Source organism: Rousettus aegyptiacus, unplaced genomic scaffold (genome assembly GCF_014176215.1).
Source record: "Rousettus aegyptiacus isolate mRouAeg1 unplaced genomic scaffold, mRouAeg1.p scaffold_m13_p_8, whole genome shotgun sequence".
NCBI classification, from domain to species: Eukaryota; Metazoa; Chordata; class Mammalia; order Chiroptera; family Pteropodidae; genus Rousettus; species Rousettus aegyptiacus.
This window is the reverse complement of record NW_023416311.1, coordinates 4,151,518-4,173,991: the sequence shown is the minus strand read 5'-3', so window position 1 is coordinate 4,173,991 and position 22,474 is coordinate 4,151,518. Positions and strand designations below refer to the sequence as shown.

The window sequence follows — 22,474 nt, the reverse complement described above, 5'->3', positions numbered from 1 at the left end:
GTGCAAAATGGAGATGATGATGATGAATTCGTTGGTTCGCAGCTCAAGGAAATCACGCGTCATGTGACCTCACTCGTGGCTGGATCCAGGCCGTCTCTCCCCAAGCCTCGGGTCTCCTTTCCGTGGTGTCGGTGCCGACTTTAAGAGTGCCATCTCCGCGTGGTGACAAGTCGGTGGCCAGCCACTCCAGGCTCATATTGGACCAGAGCGGTCGGCCCAGAAGAAATGAAAACACCTTTCCTCCAGTAGGTTCATCAAAAGTGCCGGGACTGTGCCCCGTGGCCTGCATGAAGGCGCACGCCCGACCCTGAACTAAACGCCAAGGCGGCGAGACGAGCCGCCGAGGTCGGCAGATCCGGCCCAGCCAGGGGCGGGGCCGCGCGCGCCGAGGGCCACTGTGCAGAACTCGCTCTCGAACTCCCTCTTCCGGCCCTTCCTCGATCCAGAGGAGCCCCCGCCGGCCGCGGGGACACGGAGCTGCTGGACGCCTGGCTCACGCGCCCCTCGACGCTGGCGGAAGGCGGGAGCTCCAGGAGCCAGAGCGCGGGGCCGCCCTTCCCGGGCACGCCCCGAGGCGCCATGGCGACAGGGTGGTGGAGCGGAGCCCAGGAGGGGATGCGCTCACGTCGGGTTGGTGGCGGAGCGGGCATCCTCGTCCCGGGCCATGTGCCACCCCGGAAATGACAGACTGCTCCTCTAACCTGCATCCGCTGGGGCAGAAACAGAGGTGCGCTGTACGTCGGTCGGGCGGCATCGCGGAAGGCATGCGACACATCGTGTCATTTCCCCCAAACGAACAGATTTCACACGGTCGCATCAAAGTGCGAACACTCCGTCTGCGCAGACTCTGACCTCTGCGCCCAGACTGAGCAGGGGGCGCCTCGCATTTCCGAACCTCCCCCGCCGCTGCGCCTTTTTCTCCACAGAGTCGATCTGCTTCTTCCCAGATCCTCGGCGCCTCTGACGCCCAGGACCCAAAAGCCAGGTGTTCACCCAGCCGGCATGCTCGGACTCCGGGTTCTCAGAAGAAGTGGACGGCATCGCTGAAAACTGACGAGTGTGAGTAACGCCATCCGCTGGCCTTAGCGAGACAGACAGTCCGTCTCGGGCAAGTGCTGAGACTCTTCGGACGAGGGCGTGTCTGCCGGCTTCGCTCCTGGCTCCCTCCCTGTGGTCTTGCCTTCGGGGGCTCCTTGCTTCACCCGTCCGTGTACCCTATGGCATGCTCAGTGTCTGGGCACGCCGACAGAAGTTCTTTCCGGAATGAGGCGGCGTGCACGGAAATACATAGATTTTCCCGTGGTCTTCCCACGGGTGCCGCCACGCGCTCGGACGCCCGGGCCAGGCAGATGGCTGTCGCCGTCTCTCCCCCGGCTCTCCACCTATACCCCGTTAGCCAGTCGTACTGGTCTCATGCCCAGATAGTCCTCAGACCCATCCTGACCCGCCTTGCTGCTGCTGCTGCTGCATGAAAAAGCTTTTTAGCGGTTCTCTCTCCAGTGTTACGTTCTCTCCACCTATCTTCAGTATCGACGATGCTGTGATGCGCCCCAGGTCAGCTCCATCCCGTTCTCCTTTGCTTTCCATCCTCCCGCGGCCCCCATCGCCCACAGCTCGTCCAGTAGTGTGAGGAGGATTATAAGTGATGTGTGACCGCGAGCCGCGGACGGGCCAGCGCTGGCGAGCGGCGCCCCTTTTTCTGCGCTGATTCGAACACGCTGAATGGGGCCGGGACAGGCAGAGTTCGCGCGGGTGTCCCCGGCCTGCCCCTCCGCCGTTCCCACGCCTGGCGGTTTCCTAGGGCTGCCGACCAGGCGGCTGGCTCCTCACGTTTGCTTTCCTCCAGTTTTAGGGGCCAGACGTCTGAGATGGAGGTGCGGGTTTGTTCTGCGGCCCCTCTGTCTGGTCTGGAGAGGATCGTCTTCTCTCTGTCGTCCATGTCCTCCTCTGCGCACGTCTGTGTCCAAATCTCTTCTAATGAGGACATCGGTTACATTAGATGAGGGCCCATGGTAATGACCTAACTTACTGACCTCTGTAGAGACCTTATCTCAAACACGGTCACATTCAGAGGGGCTAGAGGAGGGGACTTTAACATACGCGTTTTGGGGGCGGGACCAGTCCATCCCCTAACAAGACGAGTACCCCGCGATCGCCAGTGCAAGTCTCGCCCGCCCCTCTCCTCGCGCCTGGGAGATACGAACAGTCCCCGCGCTGGAGGCAGGAGGAGGGAGCACCGTGTCTGGCCGCAGCGCGTGGAGCAGGGGGCCAGGGAGCGCCGGGCAGTGCGCGGGGCCACGCGGCCAGGGACAGAGGGGAGGCGACCCGGCCGGAGCCTCGGGGCAACCTGTGCCCCCCTCATCGCTTCTGAGCACTGCGCCAACCCCCAGCCAACCCTGCCGCCCCACCCCACCCCCAGTCTCACGCGCTCTCGTGGGGGGCGGCAGGGTTGGCTGGGGGTTGGCGCAGTGCCACTCTCTCCCTCGCTGTCCCCTTCTTTGGCTGGACTGTTTTTCTTAGACCTCAACTCCCCTCCAACCTCCGAACCTGACAGGTCCAGGCTTTTTAAGGATTGTGGAAAACATCATCTTTTTACACACTTGCTGGCGAGAGGAAGGATGCAGATACAGACACGGGGCTGGTAGTTCTTTTGTGCGCATGCCCCGAGGCACACCAAGAGTCTATTATGAGGGCTGCAGCTTATTAATTCATCTTTGCGTCCCTCACACAGACCCTGGCGCGTGGCAAATGCCGGAATCTGCCCAATTGTCCAAACGGTCCTCCCTCTAGGATTTTGACTAGTTGGTACCAGGTGCTGAGGCCACGTGGCAATCTCAGTAGAGAATCCTCTTTATCCCTGGCTGGTCAGGGGGCATTAATCTCAAAACGCAAAGTGTCTAGATACCTGTGTCTGTGTGTGGCTTGGGCTCTGAGCCACACCCAGCCTGCCTCCCGTTCTACATCAAACCCTGGGAAAGCAAGGACGCAAGATCTGAGGAAAAGACGGTCCATCGCCATCATCACCGATAGGAACAGCTGATGCCGATAAACGATGAAACGGCGCAACGTTTGACTCTTCCTACAAAGACCTCTAGTCTTTCTTTTGTTATGACAAAACACATAACGGTAACAGAATGTACTGCAGGGAAACAGGCTTGGGCAAACACCTGTGGAGTCAGTGCCTGGGACTCGGGGACAAGCCTGCGCGGCGGAGGCAGAGAGAAGCTTCGGTGGCCACGTCGTCCTCCAGACGTTTGTCCAGCAAACGCAAACAGGTCGCGTGGCTGGCGGGGGGCCCACCGGCCGCCGGCCGCTCCACCTGTTAGAACTGCGTTATGTGCATCCCTTCTGCAGTCTAGAGGAGATACTTCTGAGCAAGAGAAATACAAAGGACCCTCACGTATGAGGAAAGACACTGGCTTTCTCTCCGAAAAGAAACAGCACTTAAAACCACATGCGATGACATTTTCACCTACCAGAGTGACAAGAATCATAAAGTTTGGTCATATCTTGTGTGAGGGGGGAAAGACCTCTTCCATACACTATTGATGGAAGAATAAATTGCTATAATCTCTTTGATGAGAAATTTGTCAATATCAATCAAAATTACAAAAGCTTATAACCTTCAAGCCAGTAAAGTTGTTTCTAGAAAATTATTCTGTAGCTACACCTTCAGGGCAGCCAAATAGTGTATGTCTGTGGTTACTCACTGCGGCATTATTAATAAGGGCAAAAGAATGGAGGGAACCTTGATTTACACCAAAGGGCGTCTACTTAACTATTACGCGCGCATCCACACGGCGGACTATTAGGTAGCAGTGGAAAAGAATTCGGCTTAATTTTATGCGCCAATGTAGAAGCTTTTCAGCATATATTGCTGTGGCGAGGGAAAAAGGCAACTGCACAAGAAAATCTAGGGTAAAACACCGCTTACGGAAACATGCATGCGCGCATTTATACGAATGCAGAGAAGAAGGTCTGGCTACCAGGCGCGCAAGAGTATTTCTTGAAGTCGTTATTCGAATGAATATGATTATTATTATTACTCCTGAGTATCGATGTTAGGAAATTGCTCTCAGCAAATATTCCTGTAATCACAGATGTTCGGGGAGCTGGCAGAGCCCTCGGAAATGAGGCTCAAGCCCCTTACTCTACAGATGGGTAAATCGAGGCCCAGGATGTCTAGTGCCAGAGCCTGGACGAGGACGCAGGTCTTACCCGGCGCGAAAAGCGCGCACAGCAAAAAGTTCCAGCCTTCATCTAAAACTGGCCTCTACTGCGATTCTTTGTCTTCCGAAAAGCCTCCCCAGCTCATCGGCCCCGCCTTGCCCACGGGCCGAACGGAACCGAGAGAGGTAAGCGAAGGTGAAGGCTGCTCAGGAAATCGAGCTGGGTCTTTCCAAGAGTGGAGGGCTAGACACCATTAGCTTCATTCCCATTCATTTGTGGTGCTTATTAGAGTGTCTGAAAATATAAGCTGAGTAATTGGAGCATTAGAATTGATTAATTGAAGGAGGCTTTCGGTGTAAATACACCTGGAGAGGTTTCTCGGGGTGGGATTCTCGGCGAAAGAGTGGGAGAAATGTGGGCCTCTAACGTGGGGATAAGCGGTGTGGCAGCGTCAACGCGCGGCTGCAAACTTTTTGATGCTCCTGCCACCAAGAGGTGGGGCCTGCGTCCCCTCCCTTTGAATTCGAGTGGGCTCACGACTGCCTCACGCTCTAAAGGATGGCCGAGGGGGTGCTGTGTGACCTCCGGTCGCTCTTGGAGCCCAGGTCACCTTAAGAGAAATATGACCAGCCTGAGGCCACCACGCTGAAAGGAAGCCAGAGCCACTGGGAGAGGCCACATGCAGGCGCCCCAGGTGACAACCCCAGCCCAGCCAAACCGGCAGGCCTGCCAGTGAAGAGGTCCCACCTGTTCAAGTCATTGCCAGCCCCTGGGATTTCCATGTTGAGGCCCCAGACAAAGCAGCCACACTATTTCCTGTCCACGACCCCTGCCCACAGAATTCAGGAACAGGATAAAACAGTTACTGTCTTAAGCCACTAAGTTTGGGAAGGTTTGTTACAGGTAACAGGCAATTAGAGAAGACGGAGCCTAGGACAGGAAAATTGCTTGATTCCCATGGAATTCCCTAAGAAGAGGGTTGCTCCAGGAATTGGTTTTGATCCCCAAGGTGAGATAATTTCTCACCTCCCCAAACAGCTGCAACCTGCTTGGCTTGTACCTTTACTCTGGGGACAATAACTTCTTACTGTCCTTATTGACCTGCGAGTTTCCTCCTCCGGGCTAGGACACCTTGGGGCACAGAGCTCTCTCCCTTGCACCTGCAGAGTCCCTAACCCGGTACCCGGCCGGGAACCCGTGACGAGACCGCGGCATGTGTGCTGGCTGGCACACTGCTTCTGCTCAGCACGGACTCGCGCCTTTGGGGTGTTCATCAGAAAATGATTGCACAGGTGACCTAACTCACCCCTGGACCGTACCAGGCCCAGAGAGGAGTGACAACCCGAGAAGACACAGCCGGTTAGTGAGCTGGGACCACAGCCCCCTGCCACCATTCGGCCACTGCCATCGGGGTGCAGCGAGTCCAGGTGGGAGGCAGGGACACGGGGCGGCCAGGAGCACGGGCCACGGAGACAGGCGGCCCTGGTCCACGGCCCCGGCCAGCCACCCTGGCCAAGGTGTAGTGGTGGCTTCTCTAGGAGAAATGAAAGGGATTTGATTGACAGCCGGCTTCTAGCCAGCCCCACCCTTTGTGAAGAATAAACGAGTTCTCTGGGGACTAGAGGTCCGGGACCGGACCGTCAGGATCCAAATCCCCGAGGCAGGGGAAAGCAGGACTGTAAGCTCTTCCGTGCGTCGAGTGGCCTTTAAAAGGGTCAGAGTTTGGACACGTAGAGAGAGGACTATAGGGAGCTGGCCTTCGCAAGGCCAGCAGACCGGGACAGTGGCTCTCGCCTGGGTGACTTTGCCCCTAGTGGACTTTTGATGGTGTCTCGAGACACTTTCGGTCGTCACGACTGCAGGATGTACTGGCATCCGGCAGGTGGAGGCCAGCGATGCCGTCACACATCCTATGGTGCACGGGACCCTCCCCCCACGACAAAGAACTTCCAGTGCAAGGTTGAAAAACCCCGGGTGAGAGCAAGGACGGCTGCGAGGGGCCGCGCACAAAGTCCCCAAGAGCGGACGCGGAACCGAAGGCCAAGTCCCCGGGGCAAGGCCCAGCGGTGGCTCAGAGGGAGGCCCGCTCCACCTAGTGATGGGTCCTCACTCTGCCCTGCGCTTTGAGACCTTCCCCGCTAATCGGCTGATCCCCAAATGAGGACGCTTGCGGGCGTGACCCCAGGACACAAGCAAGTTCCCGGAGACAGGAGTGAGGCCAGACCAGGTGCGGCTGCGCGCTCTGGCCTGGAGACGCGGGATACGAAGGTGGCTAAGCGGAGTCCTCTGGCGAGGCTGGCGACGAGAGAGGCGGTGACCGGGACGAAGCCGGCGTCTCTGAAAGCATTAACGCAGAAGCGACTCCACCACCCGCTAACGATTGTGATTATTTGGCTGCCTGTGAGACGGTTTAAGAAATGATTTGTGAATTTAAATTTTAATTAAGGCAGGAGCCCTCGGGGGCCTCCGGAGTTCAGGCAAGCACAAGGAAAGCCTGCTGCTGGAGGGGAGGACTGGAGGGCCAAGGGCCAGCACGGAGGACGCCCGGAGCCCAAGTCCAAGGTCGCTAGTGGACACGGGGTCAGGGGTCAGGGCTGAGCCACTCGAGGGAACGGTGCACTTTGGCATTCTAGAAAGCCCCTTAGATAAAATCATGAAAATAAAGAAAGCATCCAAGATTCCTACCTGTTTCTTGGATTCTAACCTTAAAAAATGTGCTACTCTGCCCCCTTCACTGACACCGGACCCAGCATCAGAATTCCTGGGATCTCGTCTCCTCTCCATCAAGATACCCAGTGACCTTGAACTCCATTCGTGACGCTGAGTCTTGGGACTCTCGTGGCCACCCCGGTTGCCTCCCAGGGCCATCTGGAGCCTCCTTCCAAGGAGGGACAGAAGCCCTTCGCAACAGGTGCGCTCTGGCGGGGCCATGCCCCTCACCTGACTCCACCTAAGGTCTAGCAGAGGCACCTTTTGCTTCTCAAGGATGCCGCCACAGAGGAACACACCCAACCGCACGCAAAGGTCTGGCGGCCCTGGCCTCCCCACCGCCAGCCAAAGCGGACAGCATTCTCCCTCGGGCTTAACTCCACTGAGTCCTAGAGACATGGGTTCAAGTCTTATGTCCGCCAGAGGCAGCTTTTCTGTTCGTGTGGTAAATAACACATAACGTTAACTGTCCCGCCTCCGCCATGTCTAAGTGGCCATTCCAGCAACATTAAGTGTATCCACACCGCTGCGCACCGGCTCGCGAGAACTCCTCATCCCGCACGACTGCGACCTGGGCTCATCGGAATCCCAACTCAGCCTTCAGGTAACTGCGGGGCTTCCACTCTGCATGAGCTTCACGGAGTTTCCTCGGCCGGAACGTACAGATTTCTAAAAATGACTTTTCAGGGTTGTTGTATCTCACGTGATGTATCTGTCCGCCACGTAGTAGGAGTTCAATAAATAACTCTCATTTCTGTGTGTCTGTCCTTTTCTAAGAAACATGGCCTTCAGGGAGGGGACAGTGGAACCCAAGGGCCACCGAAGGAGGAGGAGGAGCTGGGAGAAAGGGGGAGACGACCGGGATTTGTATTCACAAATACTCTTGCCGCAGAAACAAGCCATTTATCAAAGCACTACAGTCTCGTTTACTGTCAAAACACAAGGGCTAATTACACTTGAAGAACAATGGACTACAGGAGCAAAAAAGACGGGGCCTGTTCAATTAATGGGGAGCGGAGGGGGGGGTCTCTAGCATACAATATTTTGGACATCGGATTGGAACGGTTTAATTAGCCATTGCTATGGACCTTGGATCGCCCGTTGTTCTAGAAGCCATTAGTCATCTGTAGCTTTTAAGCATATCGGTTAGATTCTCCCATTCAACAAGTACGTCTGGAGCACCTGTTAATGTGTCCGACGCTGGGCTTCGCCCTGGACGGACAGCGCCCTCGTGGCTCACTAATGGGCGACTCCGACTGCTTCTGCCGGCGACAGAGTTCTGCTTTTTCCCAACTCCGGGCTCCTCCCCCATCCTCCACGTTTCAGAAAAGGCCTCCCACCTGTCCAGTCGTTTGTGACAAAGGCCATTCCCGAGGGCTCTCTTTCTGTCGGTTCTATTGACGAAACAGCCTCGTCCACCACCTCGCGGGCACACGGCCCTGACCCCAGCGCTCACCTGGGTTAGTGCGAGAGCCTCTCTGAGGATAAACAGCCTTTCTGCCCTGTGTCCGCCCCTGCTTCCCATTGCAATCCGCACGACGTCCAGGCGGCGGTCGGAAAGGTGGCTCGCGTCATGCCATTCCCGGCTGGAATCCCTTCGCCGTGTCCCCATCGCTCCTGGATCGGCCTCCAGAACCCCGGACGCCGCCTCCCGACCTCCACGCGCCCCGTGCCCCCCGCTCCCCTCGCCCGCCCCCGACTCCACTCCCGACGGCCGGCGAAGCTCCAGGCCCGCCGCGCCCTTCCTCGCCTTGCTGCTCCCGCCTCACCCCCTCTTCCTCCGGCTCGTCACGAGCCTCGTCCCTCATCCTTCCAGCCTCGCTTGACACGGTGCGTCCCCGAGGAGGTTTCTCCCGCCTTCGCTGTCTAAGCGGCCCCGCCCAGTGACTCTCCGGCTTGCTACCCCATTTATCCCCTGCACGGCCCTCGCCCCATGAGCACCACGGGTGACCCTGTTGGCTCCCTGGACGTCACGTTCCCACTAGTCGGCAAGTATCACACGAAAGAGGCGTCATCTGCGTCTCTCCCCATACGCAGTGCCCGGCATGTGGAAAACTCTCAACAGCTATCGAGGCGCCAGGCGAATGGAGGCGACGATGTGCAAGAGCTCGAGAGAGGACGTAAATAATTCTCCGGGGAAGACGGAGCTTTCGACAAAGATGTGCCGTGAGCTGGACTCAACACACCGCGTAGGAGTTTTCTGGATCGGCGAGGGGAGAAGAGCAGGAGAGGGGGAGGGGCCGAGGGTTGATGAACTGGAGGGTGAAATGCCTCAGAGCCACAAAGAACCGAGCATGCGCAAAGGCACAGAGTCCCTTCGAGACAGAGAAACTTCCAGCGAATTCCAAGCACGGTCACCACCTCGTTAATACCGCGACAGAGGAAAACCAGCCGGGATAATCCCGATCGAAACAGAACGAGAGCCGCCTCTCCACTCCCCGGGAGCGGGCGATCAAGCCTTACGCCGGAACAGGGTGCCGGGGCCGCTCGCTGGGGCTGAGGGAGCAGGAGGCGATGAGCCTCGGGAACTGGTCCCGAGGGGCAGGGAGGTGAGGAGTCCGTGCCGCTGGGCCTTCTGGAGCATCGGGTCTCCCCTTGGCCTGCTCCAAGCAGCATCTGCGGTCCAGGCCCGGTTTCCCTGGGTCCTGCAGCTCTCGCCAGCACAGCAAGGCCCGTAGGAGACGTGACATGCCCCAGCCCCGCCTCCCCGCTAACCCGGCTCACCTGTGACCAGTGGTCTGTCTTAGACAGTAAACGCCACACGCGAGTGGCAAGAACTGAGTCCTCACGGGTGACGTGAGAAGTGTGGCGCTAGTATCTGTGGGAGGACGTCAGGCGAGGGGGGACCTGGTTATGGCACGCGCTCAGGCCCAGGGGCACGAACGGCCCGGGGAACGAGGCGAGGCGAGAGAGGCTGGGCTCGGGAGGGGAGTCTGGGAAGGAGAATTGACGAGGATGTGGGCGATCGCTGGCTGTGGCAGGCAGGGAGGGAGGAGGAATCCGGGGTGACATGCAGCTCGTGAGCGAATGCTGCTGGGCGAGTTTAGCCGTGGATCAAGGTCGGCGACATCGTCGAGAGAAGTGGATTCAGGAAGCTTCGCTTTCTCGGTTTTCACAGTCCCTTCCCGCGAGGACGTCTGCACCTTCCGGTGGCGGAACGCCTTGTTCGTCCACGAGGACCTGCACCCTGCTTTCTCTCGCCATGCTCCCCGCTAGGTATGATACAATCACCACCTGCTGTCCCTGGGCTGGGCGGCCGGGAAACCTGTCCTGGCCCGCAGAGCGCGAGCAGACGTGGCACACGCCACAGCCAAGCGGGAGCCGGAAACACACCGCTGTGGCTTCGTCTGCCCCTCTGGAGCCTCTGTCACCGACCGCGGCGGCGGTGGCAGGGCCCAGGAGGTGGCCAGTGGGGGGCCATGGGCGACCTGCAGCTCTGATAGGACGTAAGCCGAGCCTTCCGCCTCTGGGATTTGCAGGGGGCAGGGCGGGGGCTTCAGATCGCAGTGTTATTTGCGGGGTTCGAGCGCTTTTCCCCCTTTCCAACCATACAGATTAGACAGTCGAGTTCGACTTACCAAGCTCCAGACCGGCAGCCGATGAAGCCGAACTCGCGCGGGACCAGAGTGGAAGGCCCGGGGCGGTTTCCGCTGCGGCGGCAGCACTTCTGCTCTGAAGACCCTGAGATAGAATAAATAAATAAAAAAAATCCGTAGAGCACAAACCCGCGGCGTCCAGCCGCTCCGGTTATTCCTACGAGCATTTCCCGATTCGAATTGCAAACTCAAATCAAATTCCCCTGGTTTATGCCTTCCTCAGCAATTACTGAAAAGCAGTTTACCTCTCTCCGGAGGAACACAGCACAAAGGCCTACAGACAAAATCTCGGCGCGTCAGGGAGAGATAAACGCACTCCGGGCCTGGCGCTGCCGAAGCCACTCTGGCCCGGAAGGGACGCCGATGGGCCGCCTGGCCGGGGTTCAGCCTCGCTGATGGCAAAGCGTTTCTGAGGAGGAAGGCGAAGGCCGGGGAACTGATGGAGAGGGCTAAGCCTTGGCGGGCAGGGAGGAAGGGACCACCTTCTCCTCGCGGAGTTGCTCTTGTGGGGGGTAAGCGGGCCCACAGCCTGAGGCTGCTTCTATCCCAACGGGACTAAGAGAAGTTGAAAGGGGAGATGCGGACTGTGATCGCTTCTGCCTCGGGAAGCTTCCGGGTCCTTGAGAGTTTCACCCTAAGCAAGACGAGCCCGCAACGGGCAAAGTGTATCTTCGTTGTACCGTCGACGTGCCCTTAACTCACGTCTCAGCATTTGGAAGAATCCTCTCCCCTCCACCGGAGCAGAAGCGTTCGTTCCTTCGTTCGCTCCAGGGAGGGTTCCCAATGGTTGGGCTCGGGCCCAGACCCATCGCGATGGCTCGGACAAGGCAGTGTTCTGATGAGCCAGGTCTGAGCCGCACGCCCATTAGTTTATTTCTCTACTCACTGATTCCGTGTTACCTTTCCTTCTTCATTCAGTTGTCCAGGGAAGGTGGATCTTATCCTGATCAGCCTGCCTGACACCTACTGCCTTTTCTTTCAGTAACAGCATTCTGGATTTATTAGGGGGATGGTTCCCCACTGTCCGCATTACATATTGTAGAGGTGGAGGTATCCTCCACTCTAGACACAGGACACAGCCTGACCAGTCAGAACCCTGCATTCTCCAGGCCACAGTGATTGGTTTGAGGATGAACATATGGCCCAAGTCCAACCAATGAGAATCCTTCCTGGGACTTTTGCTGCAATTATCAGGAAGAGGGTAGGGAAACTCTGTTATTCCCACATCAGTCGACCAAGACAGGAGGCACTAACATAGACAAAACATCCTTAGTAACAAACCATATATTGGAAAGAAGAGTCAGGCTGCGATATTCGTCTGGAATCTGCCACTTACTAACCTGGACAACCTTGGGCAAGGAACACGTCCCCTCATCTGAAAAACGAAGGTGGTGACGACTGCCCTTGTGCGTAACCGTCTGCGAATACGCCACGGCCCTCTCCCGCCCGAGTTGCTGGGAGTAAAGAACTTCGAGGTGGTGGAGTTGAAAGATGAAAGACCCCGAAGTCCCTGCTCAAGGGGAAATGTCAGGGAGAAAAGCCAGAACCACCTCGACAGTGACACGTAAGAGACAGAGATCTGTGTCACATTAAGCTAGGAACGTGAGGTTTACTTTACCGCAGCACAGTGGAGCTTAGCCTGACTAATATAATAATCACCGGTTTGGGAAAAAAACAAAAAAAAAAAAAACAAAAAAAAACATCGGTTCAGTTATTCCCAGATAGCTGGCGAGTCCATGACACGAAGTCATTTTGCCAAGATACGACTCGGCATGGTGTGTTCAGAGGCAGGCATGTGCTAACAGGGGAGACAGACTCCATTTCTGCTGCCCGGCCTCTGTGTCCTGGACACTTCAGTGATTCGTGGGGAGAATGTCTGAAACCGAGACAGTTCCTCTGCTCTGCCATGAGTGTTTGGGGATTAGGAAATCATCTCAGTGTGTCACCGGGAAAAGATAAGGACCAGGAACCCAGCCGTAGAGAGAGACGAATCTGGAGGAACCACCCGCGGTAAATGGCACACTGTCAAAGAGGCAGGCAGGGTCGAATCGTATTCAGGATCTACAAGGACCTAGAAAGAAGAGATGAATGAAAAAACCGCGTCCGTAATATCCTCTGCAATGATATTAGGCACAGTGACTCAAATCACGAGCTGGGGAATTAGTTTAATGCAACACAGATTAAATGCAGAGATTTAAGGCGACAGGGTCTGAATTCCATTTCTGTTACCTGACTACTTGAGCGAGTCGCTTTATCTCTCAGACCGAATTTTCTCATTGAAAGATGAGGATTAAGAAAGTCCCTACCTCGTGGTGTGCTGTGAGGATGAAATTAAACGATCCGTGTCAAGTGCTTAGCACACAGTAAGAGCTCAATAAATTATCCTGATGATATTATTGGCATTGCGGGAGAAAGAGTGGACGGAGAGGGACATCTGGAGGAGACGACGGAATTAAAGGAGGAGGATGACGGCGTGGCAGTCGGGGTGGGGGCCAAGGACAACTGGAAACCAGCAAAGGGGCAAAAAGGAAGTGGCAGGTGCAGGATGAGTCTACACAAGGGGGAGGCCGGGAGTCCTCAGTGCAGAAGGGCGACGGTCCGAAAGCCACAGAGGAGGAGAGGAAGGGGAGGGAGAAGCCAGAGCGCAGGCGACGGGGAGAGACGGCAGAGCAGGGGAAGGCGGGCGATGTGCCATTAGCCCGCGAGCCCCACGACCGGATGGGAACGCCCGGGCGCGCATGAAGGACAGAGACTGGGATGAGAGGAGGAAGTAAAAGGAAGGAGACCACGGAGGAGCGCCGAGAGCTCCAGGGACGCCTCGAAGGGTTAAAGACAAACAGAAACGTCGGAGAAGCGCGGCTTCGAGTGGAAACGGCTGATAGAAATGGCTCGAAAGGCGGAGTGGTAGAGATGATAACGACCGCGGGTCCGTGAATTCCAAAAAGAGCTGCGGAAGCCAATTTTTTTTTTTTTCATTAATTTTGCCACAAACACATTTGGCAGCAAAACGGAACTTGAGCTCACGCGAAGTTATTTATAGCCTTTACTTCCCCCACGTCCCACTGGGCACGGACCTTCACCTACTTCGCTGCAGTCACGAGCTGACCGTGCCGTGCAAACCCAGACCCCCCTTGGGGGTGGGGTGCCGCGGTACGCACAGCCCGTGGACCACTGCGTCTTCGTCCTGAATTCCAAAACGCGTAACAGCCCCAAGGGTTTCAGATCGGCGTTTGCGGGTCGTATCGGAAGACGCGAGACCAGATAGGAAGAAATTTGTATTTCAGAAGGAAGCCGATGAGACCCAGCATTTCTTAACTGTTCACGACGCACCTAATGCTGTGTGCTCAGCATCTCCTTTAAGGCCACAGTATGCCAGATCCCATCGCCTTCTTGGTTCGTAGACAGAGCGAGAGAGGCCTGGGGAAGTGACGCGATTTGCCACCAATGTACACACAGCCGGCAAGAGGGACAGTTTAAGGTTTGAACCCAGCTCTGTGACTTCGGAGCTCGCACACTTACCCGCTAGGCTCCACTGCTTCCCGCCAACAACTCTCGGAAAAAAAATGCAAATAAGCGTTTCTCATGCCCTGGCTGGAAGAGAGCCACTCCTAGAAGTGCCCTTGTGTGATTTTTTACGATAACGCAGTAAAGTCATATTGTTATTCCCCATCTAGGGATCTGAGCGACTTTTGCAAAGTCTCACAGCGAACTGATCAGATACCAAATCCATTATGCTCGTCATGGATTACGACGATATCAGAAGCGAGCTTGTCGGGGTCTCGTTTAAGGAACACAGGAGAAAGCTGGAGGCCGTCGCCTTTAGAATGGTTCTCCAGGAAGACGGTTGTCACGGTGCCCGGGGACGGACGGTCTCGGAGTGGGGCTGGCTTTGTTCCCCCATCATCGCCAGCGGCAACTCCCCCAGCCCTTGATACGGACAATTGATATTTTCTCGTCCTTAACTAAAGTACTGTGGACATGGACCTCTGGTCTAAACCTCCCTAAGTCCATCCTTTATAGAAATTCTGAAATCAGATAACAGAAACACAAATGCTAATATGTGTATCATAACATCGGGAGGAAGATTTCCCGGGAGGGTAAAATATATAATCAAGAGGAATGAGGGCATAAAACAGACGACGGCAAAATAATGAAAATTCAACGAGGAATTGATATGCAAATCCTGGGAAAATTCCATCAACTGCGATGATGGGAGAGAATCCGAAAACACACCTCGTGGTTTTTATAGAACTCTGTCAGGCTCAAATTAACAACAAGGGAAACAAAGTCCAAAGATCCAGGTCTTAAGGGGGCCTCCCTCGTTTCGTAGTTTGATCTTGAACAATTGATATAACTTCTCCAGATTCCATGCTCTCTGTTTCTTGCGACCGAACAACCCTTAGCTACACACGTGTGTGTGCACCATACAAAAGGAAACACTGTCAACTATTACACTTTGTCAATGTTTCTAACCAGGTGGTAGGTGGAGCATTTTGATTTTGAGCATGCTTATCAGTCTGAGCGCTCTAGAACAGTCCACTTGCTTCATGCTCTAAATATAGCAACATCCACTTCCCTCTGGACCAGTTTGCCGAGGCAAAATCTTTTGTCTGTAAAGAAATTCCAGCTCCAATGTTTTGAATTTTTTTTTAAACAGTCTAGCTACAGTGCCAGACTGTTGTCAGGGAGCTTGATGTGTGTATCAGTCAGGATAAGCTAATGGAAGCTATGGTAACAAACAGGCCCAAATCTCACTGATTTAAAACAGCAGAAGTTTATTTCTAGTTCAAAGTCCCTCCCATAGTCTGCTTGGGGAGGGGCTCTGCTAGTCTTAATTAATTCATCTCAAACACTACCAGCCTTCCTGCTGGGGAGATGATGGAGTGAGCCCCCAGGATGTTGGGAGGAAAGCTCTTCGGGAGGTAGAAACAGAAGGAAAAAGACCTCGAGGAGGATACAGAGGTCAGCGTCACTCAGATGGAGTGAGCAGTAGAAGGTAAGACAAAATCAGTGACCGGGTCCACATTATGCACACACACAACAAAATCATCGATAATATGACGACTATTTATACAATGCTTTCTAACTCCATGTGAGGACGGTTCTAACGCCTCGTGACAGCTCTGCAGGGTGGCAATATCATTATTTCCATTTCACAGATAAGCGTTTAATGGAGCGCTTGATGGGACACTCCCTGAGCAGGGGACGAAGGCAGGACTTAAACTCGGGCAGACGCCTCCAGAATCTGAATGCTTACACACTACTCCACGCTGCCTATCAAGGCAAGAAGTCATAGAAAGGGGGGCGAGGCGAGTGAATGAGGGGACGAGCCATAGGCTGGGACAGAATATCTCAAAAGCTACTTCCGACAAAGGAATGTCCTCCAAAATACACAAACGACCCTTAAAACGCAACAAAGATGGTGAAAAATGGGCTGAGGACCTGAACAGACAGACACCTTGCCAAAGAAAACACACAGATGGCAAATCCGTACATGAAAAAAATGTTCAACATCATATGCCATCAGGATTAAAACGACAGTGAACTACCATCTATTGTAGGAGCCAAAATCCGGAATACCGACGCCATCGAATGCTGGCGAGGACGTGAAGCAGCTGGAACTCTCCTTCCTTGCCGGTAGGAATGCAAAATGGTATGGTGATCTTGGAAGACAGCCGGGCATTTTCTTACGAAACCAAGCACATTCTTACCCTATGATCCAGCAACCACGCTCCTTAGCATTTACCCAAAGGATGTGAGAGCTTACGTCCACACGGAAACCTGCACACAGATGCTCACGGCACCTTTGTTCAGAACTGTAGGTGAATGCATACGTGTCCGATGGAACATCCAGACAACAGAACGTTATTCGGAGCTACAAAGAAATGAGCGTTCCAGTCATGAGGAAACGTGGAGGAACCTTAAATGCATATGACAAAGGGAAAGAAGTTGGTCTGAAAAGGCTACGTTCTGTGCGATCTCAATTCCATGACATTATGGACGAGGCAAAACTATAAAACAGGGAAAGGGTCAGTGGTTGCCAGAAGTTAGGGGAGATGGGGGGGGGGGGGTAAGTGGAGCACGGAGGATGTTTCAGGGTGGTGAAACGATTCCGCGTGAGACTGTCATGGTGGATACGCGTCATTACGCGCGTGCCAAACCCCACGGAATGCACGACGCCAACGGCGAACCGTAACGTAAACCCTGGACCTTGGGCGATAGCGAGGCGCCGCTGTAGGTTCGTCAGTCGTGACAAACGTCCCACTCTGAGGGGGATGTCGATAACGGGGGAGGCTGTGTGTGCGTGGGGGGCGGCGGGTGTAGGGAAAAGCTCCGCGCCTCCTTCTCGATTTTGCTGTGCACCTAAAATTCCTCTTTTGAAAAATCTATTTAAAATGACAATTAAAAAGAGAGGTGAGGGAGAGGTGCCTGGACGCCTGGTGGCTGGAGGAAAAAAAACGTAAAACACAGGGAGATAGACGCAGGTGCATTTTACAACAGAACAAAACAAAACGAAACATCCTTCCACACGCGGGTCCACGTATTTGATTTATTTATCAAACATAAATTGGACAGCCAGGCCGTATACCATTATAGACACCGGTGATAAATGAGGGAAGAAAACGGACCAGGTTCCCACTCGCACAGACTTGAATCCCACGCGCTCTGAGCACGTCTCCTGTTCAGACCTTGCGGACGGGGCCCGGACGCGGCTGATTAGTCAGGATCCAGTGCAGAGTCAGGATTCGCATACGAGGCCACCTCATGGGCTGCTTTTGACTCGGGGGCCAATCCCTGCCCGGTCACCTGTGTGTCTAGGTGGAGGGTTCATGGGACGCTAAGATGGCACGTGAACACGAGGCTCCGAGGGAGCTGTGGGTGTAGGGACCCTTGGTGCCTTAGAGGCACCGTTTCAGGAAAACCGAAATCTTAAAACTCAGTCTCTGTTACTCTCCTCAGACTCCCATTTGACAAGAGCTGAAGGAGAAGCATTAGATTTAAGGAGGGAGTGGGCGGCAGGAGCAGTCAAAGAAACGTATAGTTCCACGGAAATGGAAAAGCCGGCCCTGCAAATTGAACTCGGGTTCCCATTCAGCCCAGACGAGGCTCTCGGCGCTAGTTACCAGAGCTGCGTTCGGGCCCAGTCTCCGGCTTTCAGCAGCATCTGCTCCCTTTGTGTGAAGGATTGTGATTTTTGTATAAGCAATACGTATAAATAGCTTTCTGAAAGGTTCCATTAATTAAAAAAAAAAAAAAAAAAACAGGAAGGCTAAAGAAAAATTCCATCCGATTCCCTGGTTCTGATTTACTCGGCATCTGTGAACGAACGGGCCTTTTGGATGCTGTGTGGAGGGCTATACTTTGACATTACTGCCCTGCCCCCCATGCTTCCGGAAGGAATAGCTTGCTGGGCTCCGGGATGGCCTGGCTCGTGTTTCTGGCGGAAGGATGATGCTCTTGTTAGTCTTTGGCTGATGGAAGGGGGTTTGGTGTGACCAGCCAGGACCCAAAACAATGTAGGTAGCTAACAATTCCCCAGAACGACTGGAATTCTCCCTTTCCATCTGTTGCTGCTCAACAATTTTATCATTGTCCGCGATGTCATTATTTTTGCCGCAGCCCATTTGGCGTGAACCGACTTCATTCGTGGCTCACACGGCGTCACTGGAAAACAGCTTGGAGGCCTTGATTGGCGGGTGTTTCTGAAGGTGCATCGCTAAGTCTGCCTCGTAGCAGCTGTCATGGCGCGGCCTCCCCTGGTGCCTCCTCCTCACCGTTTAACGGTAGTGCGGGGTCTTCCAAGCCTTGAGCACAGGGGAGAAAAACCCAGAGGTCTAAAGATCCTTTTAGCAAAGTCCTCATGAGGTCCGAGACCTGAGGTCTGCGTCTCGATGGCTTAAACCCCGGTGAGAGCAGAGAAGCCGACGCCCGTCCCCGAGGCTCCGGGCTCAGGCAATACTGCTTCGGGGGCCTGATGACTGAGTCTGACTCCAGGCTGGGCAGAGGGCAGTTCTCCCCATCATAGCGGCACGCTGCAGGGGGCTGAGGCACATCTGTGACGGACCCAAAGCACCACTGTCCCCAGTGGTACAGTGGAGAGTCTGCGCCCCCAAATGGTCCACAGGAGGCACATTTCAAGACAAGACTCAGATGAAAGAAGCTGGGAGGCCGTGCTGCTCAAACGCACGAGGCATTCCCTGGAGGCCTCCTGGACACGAGGGGCGGTCCAGCGGGAGGAGGGGAAAGCTGCCCGCCTGTGCCACCTGCACATCTGTCTCACAGTGACCTCACTGGTGCCAGCGAGCTGGGGCGGCCTGGACTCTGGCTTTGCTGAGGTGAGCCGGGTCGCTCAAAGTGCATGATCACTGCTGGGCGAAGAGAATCGAGTTGTGGAAAAGATACGGACGAGAAAATGTGCCTCGCCACGTCGCGCACTGGGCGGCCAGCCCTGCCGAGGCGCCGCGGGTTCTCGTACCCTGTACTTAACTTTTAATTATAACAAAAATTGTCTCCTGGCCAGGAAGAATGTGCGAAAAACCAATTATAAACATTTGCCAACTCAGTAAGGAGAAGTTATCTGCTCCAAGAATAGACTCTCCGACTCGGGCTTGGAAGGAGAAAGTAAAGAAGTTTGACTCCAAGACCTCGCACCGGGCGCCTGGGCAAATCCCAGACGGCTCCGAGCCGCCCAGCTTGGTCCTGGCACCCACCAGCTCTTCCCAGCCGGGGTCCTTGCATGCCTGGGCATAGCAGAGCAAAGCCTGTGCCTGACAGTCTTGGTGGGGGCCACTACTGGACCCCCCCACCCAAGGCCAGTGCTGTCCCGGAGCAGGTGAAAGGTCTCTCTCTGGGCCTGGGACAGCTGCCTTGGATGGCCCAGACGCAGTGTACAAAGGTCTGACATTAACGCAGCGAAATGCCGCGGGCTAAGGAAAGCCGCCAGATGCCAACTAGTAGGTGGGAAACATAAGTTCCCGCCACCCGAGAAGTCTGGAATTAGGGCTGAGAGGCTGAACTTGGAAAGCCAGCCAAGGCAGCACCCCGGGAGGCCGAATCTGGAAATCGGTTAGGGAGGAGAGGGCGGGAGCTGAGCCGCTCAGCCGGCGCGGGGAGGGGGTGCCGTGCGCCTGGTGGCGTATGTCGGCGTCATGGAGCACGTGTGTGCGCTGCCTCCGTTTTAACTTCACGGGGAGACATGGCTAGAGAGGCGAGGGCGAGCTAGACTGAGCAGGAAAAAAAATAACTGTCCACAGGAAAACCCCAGAGGAACTGGGGACTCTCAATGCCTCGTTCAGGAGTGGCGGCTCTGCGTGGACGGACCTGCATTCTTGGGCCACTTCTCCATGTCCAACTGCCGGTGCTCTGGGGTCAGATGACGTCAAGGGGAATTGCCTGTGGAACAGACAGGAAGTGACCGTGCTACTTGGAGGTCGGCTTCAGAGCCTCTGGAGACGTGTGCTCTTAACTGCTGGGTCGACAGGTCTTCAGCAGCAGAATAACTCGGAGTGCTGAGGCTCTCGTGGCCTCAGGGGCTGGGAGTGCTGGGGGCCAATGGACCTCAGCTGACTGACTCTCTCTCTCTCTCTCTCTCTCTCTGGAAATTGCCTTCAGTGGAAAAAAAGCCATGCCACCCGAGGTCATGTCATCCGGTGATTTACCAACGTCAGGGTACAGAGACTTGACCTGCTCGCCTGAAGGAAATAACTCCGGAGGCCCGTCACAGCTCCAGAGGGCCCAGGGATGTGCCGAGGCTGCGTCTCAGGCCAAGTTCTCCTCTGCCAAGTCCTGCTTTCTTCACTCCTACATGACGCCAACACAGAAGGCTGGTCCCCAGCGATCCTACAGGCACCTCTGCATCGGAGCCTGTCTCCAGGGAACCAGATCTAGGGTGCCATCCTGTCGGATCCACCTTAGGGAGGTCGACTTGGAAGACGATGGGTGGGTGGATGGATGAATAGATAGATGATAGATAGATAGATAGATAGATAGATAGATGATCGATGATGATGATGATGATGATGATGATGGTAGGTACGTAGGTAGGTAGACAGACAGACAGACAGACAGACAGATGATAGACAGGCGACAGGAAAGAGGGGACGGGTAGAGGGAGAGGAACACAGACAGCGCAGGAAGCCGCCGGCCACGAAGCAGCAGAAACACAGGCACCAGCGGCCGTCGCGCGGGGGCCACACGGTGGAGGAAGGGAGCTCAGAGTAGGAGCAGCTCTGCGGCGAAAACGGTGTGACTTGATAGGGGACGTTACCCACCCCGAGGGGTGACAGTGGAGCCTTTTTCCCTTTAAAAACTGGTTATTGTAGTAAGACGCGCGTACATAAAGCCGACCGTCTCGCCCCTTTTAATTTCCATACGGTTCTCCTGGAGCTTGTCGCCCCACACTGCTCCCTGAGGCCCGACATCTGGAGGGGGTCTGTGCTTCCGAGAGACCCCAACGCAGGGTCTGGAGGCCTGAAGCTTCTCGAAATCGAGTACAAACCCTCAACCTGAACCTGTCTAAGCCTGAGACTATGGCCCAGTAATTACACCCCACGGCGCGGATGGAGAAACGCAGCCAGACGGGTCAGGTGCACACAGAAGTGGGGTCCAGCCCCCCGAGCCTCAGTGGCCTCCCCTGCAATGGGGGCACCACGAGGCCTTCCCCATAACTTCACGCACGGACCGGAGGACCTAACCCTCACCGAGCGGCAACCCCGACGCCGAGTGTTGTCCGTTCTCAATCATTGGGACGTGCTCTTAGCTCTGGTTAAAACAGCCCACGTTGAACTGGGGCATTTGTGTGCGTTTTAAGAACTGTTTCTTTAACAGGAAGGAACGAGGCCAAGACGTAAATCCCTACGCCGCAGGATGGGGTCTCCCTGCCATTTTCAAAAATAACAGCGCCCTCCGTGTGTTAAAAGGCACCGAGGCACAAATCGGGGCCTCTCGGCGCCCCTCCTGCTCAGCCGCAGCGGCCGGAGGCCAAGTTCAGGAATTGGATGGAAGCTGAGCGAGCTTCCGGGCTGGGGCTCTTCAGGCCCCAGCGATAAACAAGGCTCAGAGGCAGCGACCTTGGAGGCGGGCGCAGCGGCCTGGCCGGGCGGCGGCTGGTGGGAGGGAACGTGTCACTCGGGCTCCGAGCCTGCATTTCTGCTCCCCGGGCATCAGACGGAGCCGCGAAGGCCAGGAACGGCCGCTTGTCCGGGCCCCCCTCCCCCGCGCCACACGGCAGCCGTCTCTTCCCTGATTTTTTCTTCCTCGCCGGCCCATTGCGGCTTAACGCGGAGACGTGTAAAAACGTGCCACGGGCACGTGGCCCTGGAGCGGCTGCGTGTGACGGCCCCGGCCCCGCGGTCCGCCCCGTGCTGCCCCTCCCGCGGCCCGTCCCCTGCCACCCCTCCGCCGGCCCCTCCACGCCCGCGCCCCGCGCCCCAGCCGTCGCTGCCCCACTGCTGTCCCTGCCCCTGGCGCCCTCCGTCTCTCTTGAACTCAGTTCATCCCCGTCTCCCCCAGCGCTGTCCCTCGGCTCTCTCTATGGCTCTGTGTCCCTTTCTCTTCATTTCTTGGAATTCGACAGGCCGCCAAGCCCTTTGACTCTTAATTAAACCCCGTGGGTCTGTCCACCCCACGGCCAGGGTGGCAGAGGCGGAGACGGCCCTGGAGCGTTGGGATCCTGCCGGGGCTTCAAGGCTCGACTGTCCCCACGAGCGAGCGGGCCGACGGGCACAGAGGGCTGTAGGGGGAGGAGCTTGACTTCCACACAGACCGGAGTCAGGAGTTGACCATGTCGTCCACCTGCTGTGTGACGTGCTGCGAGTCCCTTGCCTTCTCTGTCTCTCAATCTCCGGTCTGCAAAATGTGGCTCTTTAGCAAACGTTTAAGACTATGGCTCTGGTGGCCTCACCCTAGGGCAGATGAAAACCCAATACAACGCACAGTATGGTAAAAAAAAGTATATATATGCCTTTAGGACAGTCATGCCCAGATGGGGCCCAGCTGTA

At 55.7% G+C, this 22,474-nt stretch overlaps 1 long non-coding RNA gene across 1 annotated transcript in view; it reads right to left on the bottom strand.

The window, feature by feature from the left end:
* LOC107516847 overlaps positions 1-22,474 on the bottom strand; it is a 175,678-nt gene that overhangs the window by 81,241 nt on the left and 71,963 nt on the right. The window contains exon 3 of the long non-coding RNA XR_001598390.2: positions 10,458-10,560. This is a non-coding gene — a long non-coding RNA (uncharacterized LOC107516847). The remainder of the gene's footprint in view (positions 1-10,457; positions 10,561-22,474) is intronic.